The 27,344-nt window shown below is 41.3% G+C and overlaps 1 protein-coding gene and 1 long non-coding RNA gene across 5 annotated transcripts in view; one reads left to right on the forward strand and one right to left on the reverse strand.

The window, feature by feature from the left end:
• Nucleotides 1–27,344, reverse strand: part of pcca (propionyl-CoA carboxylase subunit alpha) — a 632,301-nt gene that overhangs the window by 485,867 nt on the left and 119,090 nt on the right. The gene's annotated exons all lie outside the window — the stretch shown is intronic.
• On the forward strand, nucleotides 12,177–21,046 carry LOC138739068 (uncharacterized). The gene is made up of 3 exons (XR_011341977.1): nucleotides 12,177–12,263; nucleotides 20,153–20,287; nucleotides 20,887–21,046. It is a non-coding gene; the product is annotated as an uncharacterized lncRNA (long non-coding RNA).

Here is a 27,344-nt window from a genome sequence, read left to right on the forward strand (position 1 = left end):
TTCAAGCCAAATCTGGCATCCTTTGGCTTTAGAAACTACTTATATCCTGCTGTTAAGTACAACAAGAAATATTTCACAGGTCAATTACAGGATATACATTGAATGAATCTTATCTACCAGTTACCATTTCAGAATGATTAGATTATGGCATGGATGAGATGTATAATTTCAGAAAATTTTGTCGATTGTGATAGGAAACTGCAGAAGGGCATAAGATCGTCCAGCAAGGCAAGCAAAATAGGTGGAAGCTGCTATTATGCAGCAGCCCATGCACAGGAACACAAACTGGCCCACAAAATGGCTGACGAGCGCAGTGACTACGCGGACCTGGGGGGGTGACACCAGCCATCGTCTCAGGTGATCTCCTCACAGTGGGAAGACAGGTAACTCTGGTGCGAACGATGGCCAACCAGAGGTCGACGCTCCGATGACGTGGGGCCCTGATGTCAGCACCAGGGGCCCATACAAGCAGAGCTGCCAGAGCAATAAATCACTTTTCGACTCCACACTTGTTGATGAGCGCACACTACATTGGTGACCCCGACAGGTCCAACCGGCAGTTTGACCCATAGATGACAAATCAAGCGATGTCAGTGACCACACACGTGGTCTCTCTCAGGTTTCCGATGTTCTGGGTGTCACAGCCACACATGTGGCTCAAGCAGGTCGAGGCTGAGTTCCTGCTTCTCCACATCATCTCCGACGACACCCACTTCTACATCATAACCGCCCCTGATCAGAACACAGCGGTAAGGTTTGTAGATTTCCCACGGCAGCCTCCAGAGAAAGGCAAATACGCAGCCCTCAAAGAGCTACTAATCCACACTTTTTCCCCATTGTTGCATACGGACGGATTGGGGGACTGGGCCCCGCCACCCTAATGAGCGAGATGCTTGCATTAACCGAGGGCCACAAGACTTGCCTGCTCTTTGAGCAGATCTTTCTGAAGCAGCTACTCAAGGATATGTGGTCTTGCTCACAGAAAAGGACTTCAGCGACCCTCGGAGAGTTGCTGCCCAGGCAGACATGCTCTGGAGAGCCAAGAAGGACACCAACTGCGTCGTAGACCACATCAGCAAGCCCCACAAAAAACCCCCAGCGAGATAAAGGGCAGTGGGAGGCAAGTGAACACACCAGGACAGCTGTGCTACTACTGTACCACCAGTGATGGGGTACGGAGGTCCCTTGATGCTGTCCACCCAGCGGGTTTTCGGGAAACATTCTTGCCAACCATCATTGATGGCTGCAGTGGTTGGCCCATGTGATAGCCTCCTCCACATTTGGGACTCACTGATGGGCAGGCCTTTCCTGGTCGACGCAAGTGCCGAGATAAGCGTCCTACCCCCTGCAGGCCCCAACACCCACAGCAGCAAGCAGGGCCCAACACTGAGGGCAGCCAACAGCTCCTGTATTCGAACTTTCAGGGACCCGTACCATCCCCTTTCGTTTCAGCAACAGCTGCTTTACATGGACCTTTACCCTCGCAGCAGTGGTGCAACCACTCCTGGGGGGCAACTTTCTTCAGGCTCACTGCTTGCTGGTTGACCTCAAGGGACGGGGCTTGGTGCATATCAGACTCTGCCTCTGAGGGAAGCCAAGCTTATTTTCCGCCCCCCCCCCCCCCCCCCCCCCGCAACCTGGACTCTATAACACTTTTGTATCCTGGCAATTTCTCTCGACAGTGGCACCACAGTTCTCCGCGGCCAAGTCAAAGTATGGGGTAAAGCATTACAAAGTGACCGAGGGGCTCCACGCCAGGGAACTCCAACTCCCTCCCAAGAAGCTCAGCCTGGCGAAGGAGTTCAAAAAGATGGAGTAGCTGAGATTCTGTGGAACTCCGACAGTCCCTGGACCTAATTCCTCCACATGGTGCCCAAATCAGCAGGGGGCTGGAGACCATGCAGTGACTACTGCCGTCTCAATGAGGCCACCATGCCCGACAAACATCCCGTGCCCCACATCCAAGATTTTGCTGCCAACCTTCACGTGTCACAGGTGTTCTCCAAGGTAGACCTCATCCGGTGGGTACCACCAAATCCCAGTTCACCTTTGGTTTGTTTGAATTTCTCTGCATGCCCTTAGGTCTAAAAAACGCAGCACAAACCTTTCAGTGGTTAATGGACACAGTGGGCCAGGACCTCCCATTTGCGTTTGGACAAAATCCTTATCACCAGCCGGAAAGACCACACCAACCACCTGAGACAACTGTGCACCCATCTGAGCGAGTTTGGGCTGACCATCAATCCTGCAGAGTGCCTGTTCGGTCTGGTCATCATCGACTTCCTGGGGCACAGAATTAACAGGCACGGGGCCACACCCCTCCCCGAGAAGGCTGAGGCGGTCCTGCACTTCACTAAGCCACACGCAGTGAAAGGATTGCAGGAATTCGCCAGTATGATAAACTATTACCACAGGTTCATACCAGCAACAGCACGCAGCTTTGTGCTGATGACCAGCAAGGCAAAAGTCATTACTTGGGGCGAGGCATCCTCCAGGGCATTCCAGAGTGCCAAAGACGCGCTGGCCAATGCCACCCTCTGGAGGCATCTACCGCTCTGTCGACACCTCCAGCACAGCAGTAGGGAGCATGTTGGAACAACGCATCAAGGGCCAATGACAACCCCTGGCCTTTTTCAGCAGGCACCTCTGTTCCCTTCAGAACTCAAATACAGTGATTTCAATCAGGAGCTATTAGCGCTGTATCTGGCGGTAAGATGTTTCCATTATTTTTTGGAAGGCCGGAAATTCAGGGTGTTCACTGACCACAAGCCATTGACATTCACTTTCCATAAGGTAGCTGACCTGGGGTCTGCCTGACAACAGAGACACTTGTCCAACATGTCTGAGTCTACCACAGACATTTAACATATCACAAGGAAAAATAACGTGCTGGCTGATGCCCTGTCACGCCCCACAATCGAGTTGATACTCGCCCTGTCCCAACGGGTTGATTACATGGCCCTCGCCAAAGCACAACAGCAGGACCCAGAGATCCCTGTGTATATTACAGCCATCTCTGGTCTCACAGTGGAGGACGTCGCGGTCATCCCAGATAACCTGACACTGCTGTGTGACGATTCTACCGGCAGCCCCACCCTATCGTCCCGGCTGCATGGAGGAGCCAGGTTTTCAAGGCCATCCACAACCTGACGCACCCTGCCATCCTCACCAAGGTCAAAACAGTGGCCAACAGGTTTGTCTGGCATGGCCTCTGTAAACAGGTCAGCTAGTGGGCCAAGTCCTCCAAAGTGCAGGTTCACATGATTTTTGAGCCGGCACAGTGCAGGTTCAGCCACCTGCACATTGACTTAGTGGGGTGAGATACCTCTTGACCATGGTTGACCATTCCACAAGGTGGCCATAAGTACACAGGTGTCCCAATTCGGGGTCCTGGAGCACCTCTCCTTGGACAGGGTGGCACAATTCACTTCCAGATTCTGGGCAGTGCTAGCTAACTTTCTGGGGATGCAGTTCTACTATACCACGGAGTATCACCTGCAGGCCAACATTGGTGGAGTGTTTCCACAGACACCTCAATGTAACCTTGATGGCCTGTCTCAAGGGTTCCAAATGGTGGATGAAACGCCTTGGGTCCTGTTGGGAATTTGTACCGTGCCGAAGGAGGACCTCAATGCCTCAGCAGCAGAGGTGGTCTACAGCACGTCTTTAATCATACCCAGAGAGATCCTGGCCAATGATGAACAACTAGAAGATCCCATGGCGAACCTTTTGAGCCTGTAGCATAAGCTGGGGTTCTTGGTCCTGCGGCAATCTCCACCGCATGGCCAGTCCAAGCATAGCATCCTGAAGGATCAAAAGACTTGCCAACATGTGTTTGTGAGCAGTGGCACACACAGACCACCATTACAACAACCCTAGGAAAAGTCATGAGAGACAATGGTTCCAACTTCGTCCCCAAGGAGGAAACCTTTACCTTCAACTGTCTGAAACTGCATACTTGGACTGTGACGAGCCAGTCTCCACTCCACCCCCGCGACACAGGGGCAGGCCACCAAAGACTATGGACAATGGTCTGGTCGTCAGTTCTTGGGGGGGGGATTGTGTCGTGGCCTGGGCAAGAAAACACGAACCGTCCCACAAAATGGCCGAAGAATGCAGTGACCACGCAGACCTGGAGGTGACACCGGCTGATGTCCCAGGTGACCGCCACACGCTGATAAGATGGGGAACTCTAGCAGGATCGCCGGCCAACCCAAGGTCGGGTCCTGCTGCAGTGCCTGGCCCATATAAGCAGAGATGCCAGTGCAATAAAGCAGTCTTCGAATTCGACTCCTCATCAGTGTGTCTTCTTTCCACACTTGTTGTAGCGCATGCTACAGTTAAATGGTGAATTTGCAAATGGAGCAGAGGGATTTTGGAACACAACTTATAAAAGCAGTGTAAATAACTAGCAAACAGAATTCAGGATATCAAACGCAAGTACAAAAGACAAGAAAGTCAAGATCTTAAGATGCATTTGGAATTTTGTAAATTCTGGATACTCTACATTCCAAAAGTATAAAAATAATAGAAAAGGAACAACTTATTCCACCCTTAACATCAAAATGCCTTCTCGGGGAGGAGTCACGTGATGGAGTAGTGGCCGGACGGTGAACTCCAGCCCTCTCCAGAAAAGTCGGGAAAAACAAGAGAAAATACAAAGGCACAGAAATAAAAGTTAAAGAAAAGTGAGTATAAAGGTGGAAAGAAGATGGCGACAAAAAAAGAAAAATCAAAATCAACGGTAAGAAGAGAGGAAGAGAAGACAACGGAGGAAGAAAGAGAAGGCCTTACCTGTACGAAGAGGCCCGCTGTGGAGAGAGAAGCCCGCTTCCTCAGGTCAGTAGAAAAAGAACTACAACAATGGCTCGCAGAGCCGAGTAAAAGTGCGCAACCGCGCATGAAAAAAAACACACCGACGGGAGGGGGGACCAGCTTGGGAGTCGATCTCCACAGCCGGCAACGACAGCTGCAGAACACCTGCAGCAAGAAGAGAACACAGAAGACAATGAAAACAAGAAAGAAGAGAAGGAAAGGGCAACAAAGAAACAACAGATGGTCAACCCAGAGGAAGAAGAAGAGGAAGAGTACAGTGAAATAGATGAAGGGAAAGGCAAGGAAAATGATATAGTTTCTCTTGTTAGAGGATACATGGAGTCATTTAAAGAATGGCAAACACAGGAATTTAATGATTTAAGAAGAAGAATAAACAACACAGAAGAGAAAGTGAATAAAATAGATATGACCTTAACAGAAATGGGGAAAAAAATGGACAAGATGGAAGAACGGGCAGTAGCAGCAGAAATGGAGGTAGAAGACTTAAAAAAGAAATTGGAGGAATCTAATAAAAAAACTAAAGAGACACAAGAACTACTAGCTCAAAAAATAGATATAATGGAAAATTATAACAGAAGAAATAACATAAAGATAGTGGGCCTTAAGGAAGATGAAGAAGGCAAGAATATGAGGGAGTTTATAAAAGAGTGGATCCCTAAGGCCCTAGGATGTCCAGAACTACAGCAAGAAATGGAAATAGAAAGGGCACATAGAGCATTGGCCTCTAAACCACAACCACAACAAAAACCAAGATCTATTGTAGTAAAATTCCTAAGATATACTACAAGAGAAAAGGTTCTGGAGAAGACAATGGAAAAAGTAAGAGAGGGCAACAAACCACTGGAGTATAAAGGGCAAAAAATCTTCATTTATCCAGATATAAGTTTTGAACTCCTAAAGAAGAGAAAAGAGTTCAATACAGCAAAGGCGATTTTATGGAAGAAAGGGTATAAATTTATAGTGAAGCATCCTGCGGTATTGAAAATATTTATTCCAGGACAACAAAACAGACTATTCTCGGATCCAGAAGAAGCACGAAAATTTGCAGAACAATTACAAAAATAGACTGAGGGATGAAGACGGGTAATGAGAGTAAAAATTATCACGATTGATATGTATGTGGGTAAAGACAAAAATAGACTGAGGGATGAAGACGGGTAAGGAGAGTAAAAATGACCACGATTGATATGTATGCGGGTAAAGAGGTATAAGAGTGAATAGAGACAATGGGCATACGTGAAAGTATCTGTAATTAGAGGAAAACATAGATAGTATAGACAAGAATTAATAAGGGAAGGTAATGGAATAGAGAGAATAAGGAGGGAATTAAAAGAGTGACCTTTGTGACATATGAAAAGTGAAATCTTTTCTGGGGGGGGCTGGGTGGGGGAAAATAGCGGTCACTGCAAAATCAGTTGACGCTTGCGAGTGGATTCGCAAATCCAAATGGAGAGGGGAGATGTGGTTGTCCGACAAGGGATAAAGGACAACTCAGGAGGGGAAGGGGAGATTGGGGATAAAGAAGATAGAAATAGGAGAATAAGGAAAATGTTGGATGTTGTAGGAATGTTGTCTTGTAAAGAGTTGAAAATAAGAAAACAGAAATGGAAAAGGAGGAAAGGTAATGATGGAAAAACGGAAAGAGAAGATAAACAAAATATAAAATGGCTACGCTGAACTATATGACTTTAAATATTAATGCAATACATAACCAAATTAAAAGGAAGAAACTACTAAATTTACTGAAAAAGGAAAAAATAGATATAGCATTTGTCCAAGAAACACACTTAACTGAATTGGAGCACAAGAAATTAAAGAGAGATTGGGTAGGACATGTAACAGCAGCATCGTATAATTCAAAAGCAAGAGGAGTGGCTATATTAATTAGCAAAAAGGTGCCATTTAAAATAGAAGAGGAAATAATAGATCCAGCAGGGAGATATGTTATGATAAAATGTCAGATATATTCGGAGCTTTGGAATCTACTTAATATATATTCATCTAACGAAGAAGATCAAAAGTTTATGCAAGATATCTTTTTGAAGGTAGCTAATACGCAAGGGAACATACTAATAGGAGGGGATTTCAATCTGAATTTGGATCCAAATATGGATAAAACGGGGAAAAAAATTAACAGGAAGAACAAAGTAACCAAATTTATAATTAAATCAATGCAAGAAATGAAACTTGTGGATATATGGAAGAAACAAAACCCAAAAGAAAAGGAATACTCATACTACTCGACTAGACATAAAACATACTCAAGAATAGACCTATTTTTGTTATCAGCTAGTATGCAGGATAGAGTAAGAAAAACAGAATATAAAGCGAGAATGCTATCGGACCATTCACCCTTAATACTGACAGTAAAGCTAGAGGACATCCCTCCAAGAATGTTTAGATGGAGATTAAACCCCATGCTACTTAAAAGACAGGATTTTAGAGAATTTATTGAAAAACAATTAAAAATGTATTTTGAAGTAAATACGGAATCAGTGGAAGATAAGTTTATACTATGGGACGCAATGAAAGCATTCATTAGAGGGCAAATAATAAGTTATGTAACCAAGATGAAGAAGGACTATAATCAGGAAACAGAGCAGTTGTTAAGGGAAATAGTAAACATAGAAAAAAAATTAGCAATGAAGGAAGATACAACTAAAAGAAGAGATTTGGCGGATAAAAAAATAAAATATGAAACATTACAAACATATAAGGTAGAGAAGAATATAATGAAGACAAAACAGAAATATTATGAACTAGGTGAAAAAACGCACAAAATCTTAGCATGGCAGCTTAAGACAGAGCAAACTAAGAAAATGGTATTGGCAACAAGGAAAAAAGACAAACAAATTACATATAATCCGAAAGAAATTAAGGAAAACTTCAGAGAATTCTATGAACAATTATACCGAACTGAAAACGAAGGGAAAGAAGGGAAAATAGATGAATTTTTGACTAAAATTGAACTACCAAAACTACAAATAGAGGAACAAAATAAATTAACAGAACCATTTGGAACAGTAGAAATACAAGAGATAATAAAAAAATTACCAAATAATAAGACACCAGGAGAGGATGGACTCCCAATAGAATTCTACAAAACATTTAAAGACCTATTAATACCGCCCCTCCTGGATGTAATCAACTAGATTGATGAGACAAAAAATTTCCAGATTCATGTAAAACAGCAATAATTACAGTGATACTAAAACAAGGAAAAGATCCACTCTCACCAGCGTCATATAGACCAATATCTTTGCTAAACACAGATTATAAGACAATAGCTAAACTATTAGCAAACAGATTAGCAGAACAGGTACCGAAAATGGTAAATTTAGACCAAACTGGATTTATCAAAAAAAGACGCACAACAGACAATATTTGTAAATTTATTAACTTAATTCATGCAGTAGAAGGAAATAAAGCACCTGCAGTGGCAGTTGCTTTAGACGCAGAGAAGGCCTTCGACAGAGTAGAATGGAATTATTTGTTCAAAGTATTGCAAAAATTCAGTTTACCGGAGAAGTATATTAATTGGATTAAAGCATTATATAAGGGACCGTTAGCGAAAGTGACAGTAAATGGACATGTATCAAAGCAATTTAACTTAAGCAGGTCAACGCGGCAGGGATGCCCACTATCACCGTTATTGTTTGCGCTAGCTATAGAACCACTAGCAGAATTGATAAGAATAGATAATAATATAAAAGGAATAAAAATAAAAGACAGGGAATATAAAATCAGTCTATTTGCGGATGATGTTATAGTGTACTTAACAGAACCAGAACTATCAATAAAAGAATTATATAAGAAATTGAAGGAATATGGAGAAGTGTCGGGATACAAGATAAACGTAAATAAAAGTGAAGCAATGCCTATGAATAACGTGGATTTCTCAAAATTTAAAAAGGAATCCCCATTCAGATGGCAAATGCAGGCAATAAGATACCTAGGTGTACAAATAAACAAAACCTAGGCCAATTATATAAACTCAATTACAATCCACTAATGAAAAAATTACAGGACGATTTAGAGCATTGGAAAGAGCTACCACTAACACTGATAGGAAGGATAAACTGTATTAAAATGAACATTTTTCCAAGGATATTATTCTTATTTCAGGCATTGCCAATACAACTGACAGAAAAATTCTTCAAAGAGTTAAAGAAAATAATAAGGAAATTTTTATGGAGAGGGGGGAAACCGAGGATAGCACTAGATAAATTAACAGAATGGTATAAACAAGGAGGCTTACAATTGCCAAACTTCAAAAATTATTATAGAGCCGCACAATTAAGATACCTATCAGATTTTTATCAAACAAGGGAAAAACCAGACTGGACGAGATTAGAATTAGATAAAATAGGGGAAAAGATACCTGAGCACATATTATATAAATGGGACGAAAAATTGGTACAACATAGAACTTCTCCAGTGTAACATCATCTCCTCAATATTTGGAAGAAGATTCATGTAGAAAGAAATAAAACAAATTATCAATTACCAAAACTAATATTGATGCAAAATAAGCTACTCCCTTTTACAATAGACAACCTTTCTTTTAGAAAATGGGGGAAAAAAGGGATTAAAAGAATAGAAAATTGTTTTTCAGGAAGTAGATTCTTATCCTTTGAACAAATGAGAGATAAGTACAATATAACTGGAGATACAGCGCTGGCATATTACCAACTGAGATCCTACTTGAAAGAGAAATTAGGAAGCAATTTGAGTTTACCAGAGGGAAGTAACCTTGAATATGTGATTACAGATACAATGTTAATCAAAAGATTTATAACAAATATGTATATTAAACTGCAAGAAAAGGAGAATGAGGAAACAAATGGTAAAACTAAACAAAAATGGGAACAAGATTTAAATATAAAGATAAAAAAGGAAACATGGGAGAAATTATGTTCTGGAACGATGAGAAATACAATAAATACGAGGCTACGTATGATACAATATAATTGGTTACACAGACTATACATTACACCGCAAAAGTTAAATAAATGGGACCCAACAGTATCTGATAGATGTTTTCGATGTAAAAAAGAAAGGGGAACAACAATTCATGCAATCTGGACATGTGAGAGAGTAGAAAAATTTTGGGATGATCTCAATCAGATATTAAATAAAATAACAGAAAACAATATACCAAAGAATCCAGAGATCTTTCTCCTAAGTAACATAAAAAATAAAGAATTTGGAATTGACTTGGAGGATGCACAAAAAAGATTTGTTAAGATAGCCCTAGCCGTAGCAAAAAAATGTATTATGTCAACCTGGAAATTGGAAGATAATTTGAAAATACAACAATGGTATATAGAAATGAATAAATGTATTCCATTAGAAAAAATAACATATAGTTTAAGAAATAATATTGAAATATTCGAACAAGTATGGGAGCCTTACATTAAATACAATAGCGAAAACCTACCGGGAACAAACATTACCTAAGTTGATGGAAGGAGAAGAAAAGAAAAGAATGGACTCAGTAGAATTTCTGGTGTATTTTTGTTGAATGACAACATTGTCTGACTGGCTTAATGCAACCTAGATTGTATACCTAAAATGGATGAGAGGGGGTGTGGGGGGGTGGCTTGGGAGGAGGGAGGGGGGGGGAGAAAAAGACACTGTATATGTGTGAAAAAGAAAAAGTGTATATCATGGCTAACGTGATTTATGGTGTGAAAAATAAAAATTTAAAAAAATTTTTTAAAAAAAATGCCTTCTCGGGCTCTTCATGAATTTCACATATGCTTTTGACACATTGGAGATACTCATGCAACTAATTAAGCTTGGTCAGAGAGATGGACCTTAAAGATGAGTGAAGCACAAAGGATTCAAGGATTTTTTTATTGTCATGTAATAATACAAAAAATGCAATATACACTTCATTTGTTTCTGCCATAAAGGTAATCAAAGTCACCATTCTCATTGCCAAGTGACCCCAATAACTAGAGAAAGAGAAGCAAAAGAAAGTCCCTAGAGGGGCACTAAGTGTCTGCGGACTCGCCTTTAATGCTCCTACACCCTTGGCAGCCTCACAAGCTTCTGTGCAATCCACTGGCAACCCGAGTTCTAGATCCAAACCTTCGATACGATCTGGAAGTTTCAGGCACCTGAGGCTCTTCAGGAGCCCGCCTTGCCCTCAGTACCCTCCCAAATCTCTGTTCCGATACTTGGTTCCCACAAGCCAGTCTCTGGCAGCCAATAGCCTGGTGAGGGTCTCTCAACTGCAAGTCACCAGCAGACCGCAGCCTGTGAGAGTCTTTCAACTACTTATCAGCCACAGTTAGCAGAGAGGAGGAAAAAGAAATGGCAGCATTGTCAGAGTTGTTGTAATGGCCATGCTGTCACTGTTGCAGACCCAGGGGGACTGGAGACACAGAGATCCTCCATGGGATCCTCCCGCCCAGCCTGTTGACGGCTGTCTGCAGTCTTTAAACAGCCTGTTAAAGGAGCCAATGGTGTTTTATTTAAAATACTGTGACTGTGGGGTCTGGGCCCAAGATGGCAATGTCTGTGTTTAACAGCACCCTCAAGGAGTTGCAGACTCCAGGGGAGCTGCAGATGGATGCAGGCACCAGTAACAGTGAGAACGCCACCTACCATCCTCCCTAAAGACAGTGACCAGAGTATCGGACCAGCAAGGGGCTCAGTGACGGAATAACCCAATAGAGAATGTAGGCTGCTGGAGATTGCTGAAGGAAAGGAGGGCTCCCGAAGGGCCCTGGGCACTGAAGGTGTCCTCATTGTGTCAGAGGTTTGGATCTGGGGTTGGGTTGCCGGTGGTTTGAGTATTGTATGATTGCACTCAGCAATTCTGAGGGGACTCTCTTTTGCTTCTCTTTCTCAGATTGCAAGGGGCTAATGCTAATGGAAAATCTTTGTCTGCCTTAGGGCAGACTAAAGGCAATTTTGTGTACTATTACATTCCTTTTTTCCCCACATGACAATAAATATCTGATCTGAGTGTAGATACAAATACGAATACTAATAATTAACAAGTCTTCCACTGAAGCCTACCACTGTAATATTTCTATCTTTAACAAACCATTTCATTATAAGTGACAGTTTATTAACTCTTGTATGTATAAGGCTGGTTCAAGTGAAAGTGAGCAGTAGCTAGCACAAGAGTAAGGATGTGTTAAATTTGTACAAAGTGAAAGGGAACTATAAAATGACAGGTGATGTGTGCAATTTCAGGGGCATCAAAATTAATTCATTCCCTATCCAATCCTCATAGTCATGTAATAACATGTCATACTCGTCATAATTCAAATCAGCCCAATAACTCACTCACTTAACACCACAGGTTTTTTGATTAGTGTTGAAATCCCAGATGAGCCACGCTAATGCACAGTAATTCTGAGCAATCTCCTGTTATACCACAGACGGTGCAATTGTATACAGGGTCTCTGGTAAGTCACATCACTGCTGACAAGTGCCTGCCAAAATCTCAGGAGTTAGAATGTAGCCAGTGAAAGACCATTACTCAGATATGCCTTGTTTATTAAGTGAGCAGAAGGAAAAGTAAAAACTAAGCCCGACACGACTTCTCTGAGGATGCTTTAAAAGCACACTGATGTGAGGTAAATAATAGTCACAAAGTAATTGCATCTCTCCTCTGGTTGCCTCTTTAACCTTGGCTTTGGAAGCAGTCAAAAAGAGATCCACAAGGCAAACTTCTGGAAAGAGAGGGTTATCCTATCACAAGCAGCTAAATATGTTAGATCTGAAATCTTTGGTGTTAACAAGAAAGAGAGGTGATTATTTAAACATATAATAGCCTCAGGGGAACAACTCGGGAGATGTTGAGATACTTCCATTAATGGAAAACTCTCAAATGAAGGGGACCAGATACAAAATAGGGGAGGGCGCAGATATTTAAAACCAAGTTTCTAAGAATTTCTTCCTTTTAGGGTGTTTCTAGAATATCTGGAAGGTTCTAAAGATTAAATCATAGGAGATATTCAACTGAGAATAAACTCAATTCACAAAAGTGCTAGAGAAACTCAGCAGGTCACACAGCATCCATAGGAAGTAAGGGATAACCAATGACTTGGTCCTGGGCCCTTTGTCAGGTAGAAGCAGAAACAGCAGGAACCTGAAAAAAATAGGTGGGGGGGAGCAAGGATGGAGAATGGGGCAGGGGGAGAAGCACAGGCTAACAGGCAAGAGGTAACAGATGGATACGGGTGAGAGGATTTGAGTAAAATGCTGAGGAGTGATGGGGAGAGGTTAGAGCGAAGCTCTGTGATAGAAGGAAAGTGGGGAATTGGAGGAAAAGAAACACAGGGAGAGGGTTAATGGAAATTGTACAAGTCAATCACAAAGAAGACTTGCCAATGGCTATACTTTGTGAAGTGTGATTCGGTATGACACCCTTATAAACTTCTACAGGTGTACCATGGAGAGCATTCTCTCCAAAATAGAGAGAGTGCAGAGAAGGTTCATGAGAATGTTGACAGGATGTCAGGGTTTGAGTTACAGAGAAAGGTTGAGCAGCCTGGGGCTTTTTTCTCTGGAGCGTAGAAGATTGAGGGAGTATTTGATGGAGGTGTTCAAGATTATAAAAGGGACAGAGAGAGTCAACGTGGATAGGTTGTTTTAATTAAGAGTGGGGGCTATTCAAACCAGAGGCCATGGTTTGAGATTGCAGTGGGAAAATTATAAGGGGAACATGAGGGGAAATTTCTTCACGCAAAGGGTGGTTGGGATGTGGAATAAGCTTCCGGCAGAGGTGGTTGAAGCAAGGACGTTATTTACATTTAAGAAAAGACTGGATAATTACATGGAGGGGAGAAGATTGGAGGGGTATGGACCAGGTGCTGGTCAGTGGGACTAGGAGGGTGGGGGATTTGTTCCGGCATTGACTAGTAGGGCCAAACTGGCCTGTTCTGTGCTGTATATGGTTAATATTAATGCTGTCTGGCATCATTAATTGTCCTCCAATTTGTGAGTAGCCTTGGTTTGGGAGTACAGGAGGCTATAGACAGACACATCAGGGTGGCAATTGTGTGTGTAATTGAAGTGTTTGGTCATTGGGAGGTCCTTGCTGGTATGATAAACAGCAACCCCCTTCCCTGATCAATTCAGCTTTTTTCTCCCGCCCATGTCTACATATGGCCTCCCCCCCTTGCCTGTTGGCTAGTGCTCCTCCCCCTGCTACTTCTTCCCTCCTCCCCCCCTCCACCTTTTTATTCACGCTCCTGCATTTTGCTTATAGTTTGAAGAAGAGCTCAGGCTCATGAGTGAAATAGATAAAGATTGACTAATTGATAGAACACGACCAATCAATCTTCCAGTGCGACCTCCAAGTTTCTGGTTGCAAGTTATTTTCATTCTCCATATCATTCTCATGGCCACCCCTTGCCCTGGACCATTCACATTGTTCCAGTGAAGCCAAACACAGCTCAAAGAAGAGCCTTCTAGATCCAATTTATATGCTACTTCCTTTTTGTTTTTTGATTTCTCCCACTGACCATTCCCTGTTGCTTTGCATCATTCTTTTCTTTTTCAACATGTTTTGGCTGAGATGTCAAATCGAGTTTTGATCTCAGAGTTCACTCAGTAATCCTACTCCTCACTCATCTTTTAACTTCCAAAATAATTCACGTAATGTTATATCAGATTTTTGTTTGCAGAGATTTGCTGTGAGCAAATTGGTTGCCCTATTTCCCACATTCTTGAAGTGTTGTCACTTTCAGGAAGTACTAAATTGACTGCAAAATGCATTTTCCTGTAGCTGTAAAAGGTGCAATCGAAATGCATATCTATTAGCATTTGACTATATTTTTATGCTATATAATTATAAATTTTCATATTATTTTCAAAGCTGGAAAACTTAAGTAAAATACCACTTCTACACACTGTAGTTTGAACTCTTTTTCTTCTTTAAAAGCCTCCCCCTAAATGATATTCCAGATTCCTGCTGATAAATGATATCCATCAGATGGATGTGCTTTGTTGAAGGCTCAAATCTTGGATTAAACCTGTTTCATTTAGCAAAGAATATACCCGTATCTCTTTCTTTCTTTGGCTTGGCTTCGCGGACGAAGATTTATGGAGGGGGTAAAAAAGTCCACGTCAGCTGCAGGCTCGTTTGTGGCTGACCAGTCCGATGCGGGACAGGCAGACACGATTGCAGCGGTTGCAAGGGAAAATTGGTTGGTTGGGGTTGGGTGTTGGGTTTTTCCTCCTTTGCCTTTTTTCAGTGAGGTGGGCTCTGCGGTCTTCTTCAAAGGAGGCTGCTGCCCGCCAAACTGTGAGGCGCCAAGATGCACGGTTTGAGGCGTTATCAGCCCACTGGCGGTGGTCAATGTGGCAGGCACCAAGAGATTTCTTTAGGCAGTCCTTGTACCTTTTCTTTGGTGCACCTCTGTCACGGTGGCCAGTGGAGAGCTCGCCATATAATACGATCTTGGGAAGGCGATGGTCCTCCATTCTGGAGACGTGACCCATCCAGCGCAGCTGGATCTTCAGCAGCGTGGACTCGATGCTGTCGACCTCTGCCATCTCGAGTACCTCGACGTTAGGGGTGTGAGCGCTCCAATGGATGTTGAGGATGGAGCGGAGACAACGCTGGTGGAAGCGTTCTAGGAGCCGTAGGTGGTGCCGGTAGAGGACCCATGATTCGGAGCCGAACAGGAGTGTGGGTATGACAACGGCTCTGTATACGCTTATCTTTGTGAGGTTTTTCAGTTGGTTGTTTTTCCAGACTCTTTTGTGTAGTCTTCCAAAGGCGCTATTTGCCTTGGCGAGTCTGTTGTCTATCTCATTGTCGATCCTTGCATCTGATGAAATGGTGCAGCCGAGATAGGTAAACTGGTTGACCGTTTTGAGTTTTGTGTGCCCGATGGAGATGTGGGGGGGCTGGTAGTCATGGTGGGGAGCTGGCTGATGGAGGACCTCAGTTTTCTTCAGGCTGACTTCCAGGCCAAACATTTTGGCAGTTTCCGCAAAGCAGGACGTCAAGCGCTGAAGAGCTGGCTCTGAATGGGCAACTAAAGCGGCATCATCTGGAAAGAGTAGTTCACGGACAAGTTTCTCTTGTGTCTTGGTGTGAGCTTGCAGGCGCCTCAGATTGAAGAGACTGCCATCCGTGCGGTACCGGATGTAAACAGCGTCTTCATTGTTGGGGTCTTTCATGGCTTGGTTCAGCATCATGCTGAAGAAGATTGAAAAGAGGGTTGGTGCGAGAACACAGCCTTGCTTCACGCCATTGTTAATGGAGAAGGGTTCAGAGAGCTCATTGCTGTATCTGACCCGACCTTGTTGGTTTTCGTGCAGTTGGATAATCATGTTGAGGAACTTTGGGGGACATCCGATGCGCTCTAGTATTTGCCAAAGCCCTTTCCTGCTCACGGTGTCGAAGGCTTTGGTGAGGTCAACAAAGGTGATGTAGAGTCCTTTGTTTTGTTCTCTGCACTTTTCTTGGAGCTGTCTGAGGGCAAAGACCATGTCAGTGGTTCCTCTGTTTGCGCGAAAGCCGCACTGTGATTCTGGGAGAATATTCTCAGCGACACTAGGTATTATTCTATTTAGTAGAATCCTAGCGAAGATTTTGCCTGCAATGGAGAGCAACGTGATTCCCCTGTAGTTTGAGCAGTCTGATTTCTCGCCTTTGTTTTTGTACAGGGTGATGATGGTGGCATCACGAAGATCCTGAGGCAGTTTACCTTGGTCCCAACAAAGCTTGAAAAACTCATGCAGTTTGGCATGCAGAGTTTTGCCGCCAGCCTTCCAGACTTCTGGGGGGATTCCATCCATACCTGCTGCTTTGCCACTTTTCAGTTGTTCGATTGCCTTATATGTCTCATCCAGGGTGGGAACCCGTATCTACAACCATCAGAAAGCTGTCCTGGTGAACATCAGAAGAAGCAAAAACAAATCAACACTGCAACCATGTTATGGAGCAGATATGAAGTGAGATTGTATTGATGTAGGTCAGGTTTGATGGTAGTTCTCTGTGGTTTTTTGTTATAGAATCCAAAAATTTTTCATTGAAAAAAGGATATTCTGAATAGTTTGAATAGACTGAAGATTCAAAACCAGGCTGGAAAACAGCATTTTTCAAATCTCTAAAATTTGACATTACGCGATATCATTTTGTTTGACAGAATTCTTTGGTGTGTAAAAAGCCTGAGAGGGTGAATATTACTTTTTTTTTAAAGATTCCAGCTCTTAAAAGATTCTAATCAATAACTTCAGTAATTATGTTACATAAAAAATGTAATCATGCATTTTCATTACAAATTTTTGGAGGTACAGGGATTGATAGCGAGTAATCAGCATGGTTTTGTCAGGGGTAGATCATGCTTGACAAACCTGATTGAGTTCGAGGGGGTTACAAAAAAGGTTGATGAAGGGAAAGCTGTGGATGTTGTCTATTTGGACTTTAGTAAAGCTTTTGAAAAAGTTCCCCACAGGAGGTTAGGAAAAAAGGTGGAGGCATTAGGTATAAATAAAGAGGTAGTGAAATGGATTCAGCAGTGGTTGGATGGGAGGTGTCAGAGAGTAGTGGTAGAAAATTGTTTGTCCAATTGGAGGCCGGTGACGAGTGGAGTTCCTCAGAGTTCGGTCCTGGGTCCACTATTATTTGTTATATATATTAACGATCTGGATGTAGGGGTGGAGAATTGGATAAGCAAGTTTGCGGATGACACAAAGATTGGTGGTGTTGTGGACAGTGAGGTAGATTACCGTAGATTAAAAGGTGATTTAGGAAGGCTGAAGGTGTGGGCTGAGAAATGGCTGATGTAATTTAATACAGATAAATGTAAGGTGCTACATTTTGGAAAGGCAAGTTTAAATAGGTCATATACATTGAATGGTAGACAATTGAGGAGTGCAGAGCAACAAAGGGATTTAGGAGTTATGGTAAATAGTACCCTCAAGGCTGATACTCAGGTAGATGGTGTGGTGAAGAAGGCATTTGGAATGTTGGCCTTCATAAATCGGAGTATTAAATTCAAGAGTAGGGAGGTTATGATGAAGTTGTACAAGGCATTGAGGCCAAATTTGGAGTACTGTGTACAGTTTTGGTCACCAAATTATAGGAAAAATATAAACAAAATAGAGAGAGTGCAGAGAAGGTTCACGAGAATGTTGACAGGATTTCAGGGTCTGAGTTACAGGGAAAGGTTGTGCAGACTGGGGCTTTTTTCTCTGGAGTGTAGAAGATTGAGAGGGGACTTGATAGAGGTGTTTAAGATTTTAAAAGGGACAGACAGAGTAAATGTGGATAGGCTTTTTCAATTAAGAAAGAGGGAGATTCAAACTAGAGGACATGGTTTAAGATTGAAGGGGGAAAATTATAAGGGGAACATGAGGGGAAATTTCTTTACGCAGAGGGTGGTGGGGATGTGGAATGAGTTTCCGGCAGACGTGGTCGAGGCGGGATCATTGGTTACATTTAAGGAAAGACTGGATCATTACATGGATAGGAGGGGACTAGAGGGGTATGGACCGGGTGCTGGTCAGTGGGACTAGGAGGGTGGGGATTTGCTATGGCATGGACTAGTAGGGCCGAACTGGCCTGTTCTGTGCTGTAAGTGGTTATATGGTTATCTTTCACTGCTACAGAACAAAGCATTTTACTTTGTACTTTATTGAGGTAGTTACTTTCACAATGTTAGGTTCAGGGCAGCCAACTTGCACTCGGCAAACCCCACAAACAGCAATTTAATGACAATTACATGAACCATTTTGCAAATTAATCAAAAGATAAACACCAAGTAGGATTCCTCAGTGAACTCAAAGAGACTAAGACTGGTTTAATACCTCAGCCAAAACACAGCACCCATCCATGCAGCACTGCCTTAACACTACACCAGTGTATCAGACTATACTTTTGTGCTGGTATTGGAAGTGAAACTTGACCCACAGACAAGCAACTCCACACAGTTGGCAAAGTTCCAAATCAAGGAAATCAATGGACAAGGGAAAGAAATTTAACTCCAGTTACTTCTGAAACATGCAATTTAATGGCAGCTATGCATTGTATTCAGTTTCCAAATGTTGTTCAGGTGGAGTTCTTATCAGTTCTGCCAAAGGTTCTATAGCTAAAGCAAACAGTGAGGGAGATAGTGGACATCCCTGCCAAGTTGCACTTGGTTCGATTATATATCCATTTACTGTCACCTTCACCAATGGTCCCTTATATAATGCTTTAATCCAATTAATATATTTCTCTGGTAGGTTGAACCGCTGTAGTACTTTAAATAAATAATTCCATTCTACCCTGTCAACGGTTTTCTCTGCGTAAAAGCAACCGCCACTGTTGGAGTCTTCTTTCCTTGTACTGCATGAATTAAGTTAATGAACTTAGAGATATTGTCCATTGTTTGTCTTTTCTTAATAAATCCAGTTTCGTCAAGTTTTACTATTTTTGGTACACAGACAGCCAATCTGTTTGCTCATAGTTTTGCTATTATCTGATTCCACCTGCATTGAATTCGCCCATCGTTATTGAATGAAGATCTACCGGGACCAATGCCTGAAGAGGGCGCACAAAATCAGTGAACCGGTGCGGACTCGAAAGGCCAACATGGCCTGTTTCCGCTCCGTAAATGGTTATATGGTTATATGGAGTGGTTCTGTACGGTACATTAAGCACAGAAAGCAATGGGACAATTTCAAGCCGAAGTTTCAACCGATATATTACCATTGATTATTTAACAAACTTTTAAGCTTCCAAATGAATGTGCTTGTGCTGAAAGATATGAAATCAGTACATAAAGGAAGCAAGAAAACACATGCACAATGATCAACTAAATACAGTAAAACACCTCTGCTATCTGTAATTCAAGCAACCTGCAACTTTAAGCAAGTGGCGAAAAAAAGGCAAGAAAAATAAATAAATAAATTGAAATAAATAAAGAATTAAATACAAATTTAAAATTTTCAAAGTAAATGTTCTCTGAAGTAACACAAACTTTTGGTGAAGATGGGAGCAAATATTCAGCCACTGGAGTGCCTTGGTTCTGCTTTGCTCATTGCAGCTGTTTGAATAAAGTTGTGTTTGAATAAAATGGTGTTGCCCAAGGATGAAGAACTTTGCTTGGAGCAGCTGTTTGAATAAACTTTGAATAAGGCTGTGTTTGAATAAAATGGCATCACCCAGGATGAAAAGCTAGTAAATGCTGCTTGCTGTTGGGGCATCTCTCTTAAAGTGTCTCCTCATCCCTGCCTAGTAGGAATCTTTATCTTTATTATTATTGTATATTATTAAGTATATTAGAAAGACTACCTGCAAACTTGTGTGTGTGGACTGGGGTTAATTATGATGTTATTATTTGCCTTTCAGGAGGCTCTGTGGCTTTTGCTTCAACTTGAAGAATAAAACTGGTCAAACCATAGCTTTGAAATCTTATTTGTGAACAAGTTCGAAAAAAAATTATGTATAACCATAGAAGAACAAGGCTTGATTGTATTATCAAAGGTTAGTAAACTAGACCAACTTGTATTTCAAAGAGGAAAACATATCTGAGCAAATGTAATGCAATTTGAAGATTAAACTAGCTAAAATTGTAATAGAAAGGAGTTGAAAAATACCAATATGCCAGTTAAATGCCTTTGTTCCTCTGAGGGGCAGGAACCTATAGATGCAACGATGGTCAAATGTTTTCATGGAATGTGACTGAAAATAAACTAAAATGCTTTAAGGTTTATATATTCATGCAAGTGAAGTTTGTTCAGTGTAAGGTCAAAATAGTATTTTTTTTCTTTTAAACTGTTTATTCTTAATGCAAGTGTATTAGTTAGACATGGTAAGAGTGAGACTCAAGCAACCAGAAAACTTAGTTATCCAGCATCTACTAATCCCCATAGGTGATGGATACCAGGGGTTTTACTAGACATGATCCAAATCATCAATATTAAATATTGATAAGATTCCCCCTCCTCCAAGTTCTGCACCGTATCACTGTTTAATGCATCTTATTTTCATCTACCTAGTTTCAAATTTGTTCAGCTGGAAACCAACAAACACTAATTACTTTAGCATCACCAAGTTATATCTGTTCTGTTCTCCCTTGACAGCAGGAAGGATATTATCAAGGCCAAGGATGGTAATATGCTGATAAATGCCTGCTTACATCAACATACTGTCAATCATTCCAAAAAAATACTTGAAGATACAAGTAAATCTTATTACAGGAGTGAAACCTGGTTTTTGAGGACAACACAACTTTGGAGTGAGATATTTGAATATTTGATATTTGTTGCTTCCATATTTGCACAGTTCACTGGCTTTGCCTCAACTTGAAGAATAAAACTGGTCAAACCATAGCTTTGAAATCTTATTTGTGAACAAGTTCGAAAAAAAATTATGTATAATCAAAGAAGAACAAGGCTTGATTGTATTATCAAAGGTTAGTAAACTAGACCAATTTGCATTTCAAAGAGGAAAACATATCCCAGCAAATGTAATGAAATTTGAAGATTAAACTAGCTAAAATTGTAATAGAAAGGAGTTGAAGAATACCAATATGCCAGTTAAATGCCTTTGTTCTTCTGAGAATTATTCAATATTCATTTTTAGTCATCAGAATAATTGTGGAAATATAATTACCGTAAATCCTTGCATAGCAGCACAATGAAAATAACTACCCTCCAAAATGAAAATGCACATGCTGGAATTGCACTAACCATCAAGTGGCATTATATTGAAGAGCTAAGTTTTATTCTCAACAGATAAGAGATATTATGTGCTTATTATCACATTGTTGTTTGTGGAAACTTGCTGTGCACAATAAGGTCACCACATGTCCTTCCTACATTACAACAACCATATTTCAAAAATGGTTCAATTGCTGTAACTCATTCGGATTCCACAACTGAAGTGTAATTCATATTCTTTTACTTTCACATTACCAAAATATTTGCCACATGCAGAACCTGAGGAGGTGATAGCAGAGAGGAGTTGCTAAAGAAGCAGTGATTTTCTCAATTTGTTTGTCTGCTTTTTCCATATCTCTCTCTGTCAAATTCACTTCCTGTCCTTGATCTTGCTTTGAATCATGTCACGCCTCTCAAAAAAATCCTGTTAATTCACTCTATTTCCCTCACTTCAATCTGATCAACAATTCCGTGGACAACATGATTCTTCAACTACAGAACAGAGAGGAAACTAATCTTTTACAACCCCTATGTCTGGTCAACTGTACTCTTTTTATGAATCACACCTACTAAAGCAGCACAAATCCATAAATGAGAATTTAAAATAAAATGGATGGATATCCACAGCAGGTCATTCAACATCTGTGCAGAACAGGAAAGTTTTGAAGCTTTGTGTGTGCAATCTTAGTTATAATTGTGAAGAAAGAAATTCATATACAATGTACTGTTTAGAGCCCTGCTGAGTATTTCCAGTATTTTCTATTGTTATTTCAGATTTCAGAATATATAACCATCCCTTTCATTTTACACTGGCTAAAATACAACATTATATTGCTTAATAAAACATCACGTCATTGAGATGGATAATGGTTTTGAGAATCATTCTTATGGCATTTACCATTAAGATAGTGGACAAAGATCATACACATAAATGTTTGAAGAGAGACTTGGAGAAAATAAAACATCCAAACTGGGCAAGACTCCACAATAAGAAACAATACTTCAGGCAGCTGTAAAAACAAGTTTTCTGCGACTCAGGCTAAAAACATTTGTTCTACATCTTTTGATGACTGAATGAGTTTAAATAGTTGGAAACCCCACAAATACAATTCAGTATTAACACCCAACCTAGGAAAAGAGTAAGGACAAAAACTGACCACAGAATCATGTAAAGGTGGAGCCTTGGGAAGATGTGAGAAGGAAAGAGAAATTTACGGATCCGTTGCTCACTACCATCCTATAAGATGTGCTGCAGAAGGACAAAATGGAATTTGGCTATGAAATTGTGTCTTTACTCCCAGTCTACTTTGCCTCAAGGGGCAACAAGATCTATGAGCAGACTCAGCAAAATGTTCAAAATTCACTGGAAGAATGAATGAATTGACATCAGTAGCTAGTATCCCCAGTACTGAGACCATGGTTTCACTCCAAATCTCGATAGGGCAGACCACATTCAGTCACCTGCCTGATACCAGACTTCTGAAATGAACACTATTCTTGAGTTCTTCCAGTGGAAAGAAACTCAGACAAGCAGCAAAGGTTCAAAAATGTGTTCAAAGCCATGAAGAAATATAATATCTCCATCAACTCCTTGGAATCTCTGGCCCATGTTCTCCCAAAGTGGAAAAAGTGCATTCAGGACAATGCTGAGCATCTGAAGGTTGAGCATTTAGAGTGCACATAGACTCTGCATAAGCCACAAAAGGAGTGTATCACCTCACAAACTACCCACTGAGCCACCTACCTACCCTATCTGTACGAGAATTTACAGTTCCAACATTGGTTTAGTGGTAGTTAATGAAACCGGAGTAGTAGTGAGTCAGTCACAATCCCAAGTTACTGACTAAGAAGATATGAGCAAGCTACAAGAGTCCCACTTTCAAGAAACCAAAAGAGACAGGCTGCGGATAACACAAGCAGATGTTGAGTATCATACATCTGGCACAGCTAAGGGATGACCCAAGTGTAGCCATGACCCTAGAGGAGGAGAAGGCCACCTGGTTAGAGTTTGCCTTCCTGTTTAAGGTACTGGAGAAAATAGGGATAGGCCCAACTTTTATAAATTGGATTAGGGTGCTGTATCATATGCCAAAGCCAAAAATTGTGACCAATGGGCAAATTTCTCCAGCCTTCTCACTAATGAGATCTACTAGACAGAGGTGTCCATTGTCTCCATCTCTATTCATTTTGGCTATAGAACTGCTGACTGAAGCCATACAATGGTTGAAGGTCAAGGGGTTCAGAGCGGGATAGGAAGAAGACAAAATCAATCTATTTGCGGATGATGGGCTGATATATCTGATAGACCCAGCAAGTTTGTTGACAAAGCTTCACTCCACTCTGAAGGATTATGGGAAAGTCTCGGGCACAAGATTAATTGGGACAAGAGCAAAATTATGCCACTTACAAAAGGGAACTATAGTCAATTCAAAGAAAACAGTCAATTGAAGTGGCCAGAAAAGGGGATCAAGTACCTGGGAGTCAGGATGGACGATAATCTACAAAATTTATACAAGCTAAATTATAACCCCCCTTGCTCAAAAAAAATTGAGGAGGACCTAAGCAAATGGATGACCATGCCCATCACATTGGTGGGCAAGGTCGTCAATTGTATCAAGATGAACGCGTTTCCAAGGCTTCAGTACCTCTTCCAGACTTTGACATTGTATTGCCCCAGGGATTCTTTCAGAATATTAATTCACAGGTAAGAAGGTTCATTTGGAACAGGAGATGGGCCAGGGTCTCCATGCAGAAATTAAACTGGGATTATAGTCTGGGCGGACTGAGATTAACGGATTTTTAAAAATATTATTGGGCAGCACAGTTGAGGTATAGCTCACTCTTTGAGGGAGGAGGTATACTATCCTCGGCAAAAATAGGTTTGCACACAATAGGTGAGAAGATAGCAGATGACTTTATTTATAAATGGGACTCTAAATTGTTATTGGGTGATAAAGACACCCCATTATTCTTTAGGTATGCAACAAGAATAATCAATATACTGGGGTTGTTGCCAAAAACACTCCGGAGTCAGAATAGTTTAATAACATTGACAATAGGTAACAAGATCGTGGACACCTGGTGCCAGAAAGGGATCAGATGTATCGAGGACTGTTATGAACGGGGGAAGCTCATTTCACTTGAACAACTTAAAAATAAATATGATTTGTCAAACAGGACATTCTTTTGGTATCTTCAGTTAAGGTCTTTTTTAAGGGACAAATTAGGTCTAGTATGGTCCTACCGGTGTGCAGTGGCATGGAGGCCCTAATTCAAAAGAGGAATATGTAAGTTTATTAGATCAATGTATTTTTTACTTCAAGCAGAAAGCCCGAAGCTGGGTCTTCATAAATCTAGGCAAAGGTGGGAGTCAGACTTAGGTGTAACGATTGATGAATGGTGCTTGTCAGACCTGTATCACGACAGCATGACCTCAATTATTGATACTCGATACAGGCTGGTGCAGTATAATTTTTTTAACCAGTTGTGCTATAAAGAGCAGAAACTGAACAAGGCTAAACCAGAAATTATAGATTGATGTTTTAAGTGTGGGAACTCAACCTGCTCATGCTCCAAGGTAAGAAACCCTTTTGGGTAGATCTAGGCCAAGTTCTAGAAAAAAAAATCATAGATAAAGAATTTCCCGTTGGGAAATATCACGGACATAAGGCTTACAATGAAGCTGTCCAAATTTCAAATCCAATTTGTGTTGATTGCTTTGGTGGTAGCCAGGAAGTGCATAGCGGTTGCTTGGAAGTCTGTCCCTCAATTAGGCATTGCGTTCTGGAATGCGGAAATGCAGAGCTCTGTTCCCTGGAGAAAATTACCTATATCTTAAGGTGGAAATACGACACCTTCCTTAAAATTTTGTAACCGTACCTGCGTGATATGGGGGCAAATAATATAGTGTAGTTCCTTGTGCTTCATCACTCTGTCTATTCCTACCAATCCTCTCCTTGGGAGGGTGGGGGGGGTGGGGGGATACATCCATCTTAATTAGGTTGAGTTAAGAAAATTTAAAGACCTGGAGGCCAGTGGTTGGGTCTTAGAATCTCTGTTCTTTCGTTAAGTTTGTTTTTACAGAGGAGGAGTCACGTGATGGAGTAGTGGCCGGACGGTGAACTCCAGCCCTCTCCAGAAAAGTCGGGAAAAACAAAGGAAAACACAAAGGCACAGAAATAAAAGTTACAGAAAAGTGAGTATAAAGGTGGAAAGAAGATGGCGACAAAAAAAGAAAAATCGAAAGCAACGGTAAGAAGAGAGGAAGAGAAGACAAAAGAGGAAAAAGGTGAAGGCCTTACCTGTCCGAAGAGGCCCGCTGCGGAGAGAGAAACCCGCTCCCTCAGGTCGGTAAATAATGGACTACAAAAATGGCTCGCAGAGCCGAGTAAAAGTGCGCAACCGCGCATGAAAAAAAAACACACCGACAGGAGGGGGGACCAGCTGGGGAGTCGATCTCCACAGCCGGCAACGACAGCTGCAGAACACCTGCAGCAAGAAGAGACCACAGAAGACAATAGAAACAAGAAAGAAGAGGAGGAAAGGGCACCAAAGAAACAACAGATGGCCAACCCAGAGGAAGAAGAAGAGGAAGAGGAAGAGTACAGTGAAATAGAAGAAGAAAAGAAAGGCAAGATAAAGGATATACTTGCTCTTATTAAAGGATACATGGAGTCATTTAAAGAATGGCAAACACAGGAATTTAAGGATTTAAGAAAAAGAATAAACAACACAGAAGGGAAAATAAATAAAATGGAGATGACCTTAACAGAAATGGGAAAGAAAATGGACAAGATGGAAGAGCGGGCAGTAGCAGCAGAAATGGAGGTAGAAGACTTAAAAAAGAAATTGGAGAAATCTAATAAAAAAACTAAAGAGACACAAGAACTACTAGCTCAAAAAATAGATACAATGGAAAACGATAACAGAAGAAATAACATAAAGATAGTGGGCCTTAAGGAAGATGAAGAAGGCAAGAATATGAGGGAGTTTATAAAAGAGTGGATCCCTAAGACCCTAGGATGTCCAGAACTACAGCAAGAAATGGAAATAGAAAGGGCACATAGAGTATTGGCCTCTAAACTACAACCACAACAAAAACCAAGATCTATTGTAGTAAAATTCCTAAGATATACTACAAGAGAAAAGGTACTGGAGAAGACAATGGAAAAAGTAAGAGAGGGCAACAAACCACTGGAGTATAAAGGGCAAAAAATCTTCATTTATCCAGATATAAGTTTTGAACTCCTAAAGAAGAGAAAAGAGTTCAATACAGCAAAGGCGATTTTATGGAAGAAAGGGTATAAATTTATACTAAAGCATCCAGCGGCATTGAAAATATTTATTCCAGGACAACAAAACAGACTATTCTCGGATCCAGAAGAAGCACGAAAATTTGCAGAACAATTACAAAAATAGACTGAGGGAGGAAGACGGGTAATGAGAGTTAAAATGATCACGATTGATATGTATGTGGGTAAAGACAAAAATAGACTGAGAGATGAAGACGGGTAATGAGAGTAAAAATGATCACGATTGATAAGTATGCGGGTAAAGAGGTATAAGAGTGAATAGAGACAATGAGCATACGTGAATGTAACTGTACTTAGAGGAAAATATAGATAGTATAGACAAGAATTAATAAGGGAAGGTAATGGAATAGAGAGAATAAGGAGGGAATTGAAAGAGTGACCTTTGAGACATATGAAAAGTGAAATCTTTTCTGGGGGGGGCGGGGTGGGGGGAAATAGCGGTCACTGCAAAATCAGTTGACGCTTGCGAGTGGATTCGCAAATCCAAATGGAGAGGGGAGATGTGGTTGTCCGACAAGGGATAAAGGACAACTCAGGAGGTGAAGGGGAGATTGGGGAGAAATAAGA

This window comes from Narcine bancroftii, chromosome 7 (assembly GCF_036971445.1).
Source record: "Narcine bancroftii isolate sNarBan1 chromosome 7, sNarBan1.hap1, whole genome shotgun sequence".
NCBI classification, from domain to species: Eukaryota; Metazoa; Chordata; class Chondrichthyes; order Torpediniformes; family Narcinidae; genus Narcine; species Narcine bancroftii.